Source organism: Macaca thibetana, chromosome 12 (genome assembly GCF_024542745.1).
Source record: "Macaca thibetana thibetana isolate TM-01 chromosome 12, ASM2454274v1, whole genome shotgun sequence".
NCBI classification, from domain to species: domain Eukaryota; kingdom Metazoa; phylum Chordata; class Mammalia; order Primates; family Cercopithecidae; genus Macaca; species Macaca thibetana.
Window position 1 is genome coordinate 73,201,022 of NC_065589.1, and position 1,728 is coordinate 73,202,749.

The 1,728-nt window shown below is 36.9% G+C and overlaps 1 non-coding gene across 1 annotated transcript; it reads right to left on the minus strand.

Annotated features, from left to right (window-relative positions):
* Positions 1 to 489: 489 nt before the first annotated feature.
* LOC126933278 (small nucleolar RNA SNORA51) lies at positions 490 to 621 on the minus strand. Its single transcript, XR_007718517.1, has one exon. It is a non-coding gene; the product is annotated as a small nucleolar RNA SNORA51 (small nucleolar RNA).
* Between the last annotated feature and the right edge of the window lie 1,107 nt (positions 622 to 1,728).

Consider the following 1,728-nt stretch of genomic DNA (forward strand, 5'->3'; position numbering starts at 1 on the left):
ACCAAGGCGTAGAAAGATGAATACGCCAAATCATAAGTTCTATGATAAGAAGGGAAGAAACTAAGCAAACTACTATTGTTAAGTTTTTTTATAAAGAAACACAACACTTAATTATCGATGTTTCTGATGTTTTAAATTGCAGTATACTAAGTGAATATCAGTCTTACTATGTTCTTTATTTCCCTATACATTTATAACGAAGAGAGTTTATAATGTTCTGACAAAAAATTTTAAAGGTCATAGGACAATCATAATTTTTCCCATTGATTATTTAGATCACATTATACATTTTCAACTTGTACAGTTATTTTGAAGGTCCTGTATTATTGTGCAAAGTGAGGACTGCCTGTATTTTCCGAGGGACAACCTTCTCTAAGAGAAGTAGAATGGAAATACGAACTCAAGAAGAAAGAAGACTGAGAACTAAATTTAAAAAATGAGAAAATAAAAAACTTCCAACAGTTTTTTTTTTTTTTTTTTTCCTGAACTCCTTGTCTCCTGATTCACAATACAGACCAGGCACAGGGCCTGGGCTGAGGTATATATGGGGTTGGTTTACTCTGCCTCCTCTTTCTATACAGTCAGTGTAAGAATACAGACTGTGGTAAGTACCAGGAAGCCAAAATTTCCCACTTTTAAAGAACAACTTGTTTATGTATTTTTAAATGAATGACAGTGGTTTTGAACGGCTATATTTAGTTTTTACTGAATAGATTTAAAAGTATTATTTAACAGTCATTATTTATAACACGTTAGAAATTACAATCTTGGCAAATATTTAAACTGGTGATGAAAAGTTTCCAATATCAATCTAAAAATGAGGAAGTGAGTACATAATTTTTCAAACGTATTAGATTTGAAAGACCACTGATCTGTTCCCAAAACAGGAATTAGCCTATTACTACTTGGGGGAGTATTATTACTATTTAAAAGATAGCAGCTTATTTGGGACTATGTTTCTGTGCCACAGTTAGAGCTCAATTCCAGATAAAATTAATACAAGACAGAAGGATAATAAACTAGGGCTTTTTCCATTATAAGCAATGGAAAAAGAATACAAGTAAGAGCATTGGCTCAACTAACCCCAGAAAGACTGATACTATTATATAAGTCAGAGATTAAAGCTCGCCAAAGACTTCCTGTCTCATTCAGTAAAAGCCTACTTATAATAGGCTCCTGCATCCCCACACCCAGCTCTGCTTTGGCTCTCATCAGGAGGCAATGCCTCAGGGCTTTCTCCGTGCTTTGCTGCTACATAGTCCTTTCGCCTGGACTGCTCTTTTCCCAGCTACAGCTACAGGACTGGCTCACTCACCTTCATTAGAATTTTTTTTTTTTTTTTTTTTTTTGTGAGATGGAGTCTTGCTGTGTCACCCAGGCTGGAGTGCAATGGCGTGATATCAGCTCACCGCAACATCTGTCCCCCAGGTTCAAGCGATTCTCTTGCCTCAGCCTCCCGAGTAGCTGGGATTACAGGTACATGCCACCACTCTCAGCTAATTTTTGTATTTTAGTAGAGATGGGGTTTTGCCATGTTGGTCAGGCTGGTCTTGAACTTCTGACCTCAAGTGATCCGCCCACTATGGCCTCCCAAAGTGCTAGGATTGCAGGTGTGAGCCACTGTGCCCGGCCTTTTTAAAATTTTTGTGGGTTCATAGTAGGTGTGTATATTTATGGAATACATGAGATACTTTAATGCAGACATGCAATGTGTAATAATCACATCAT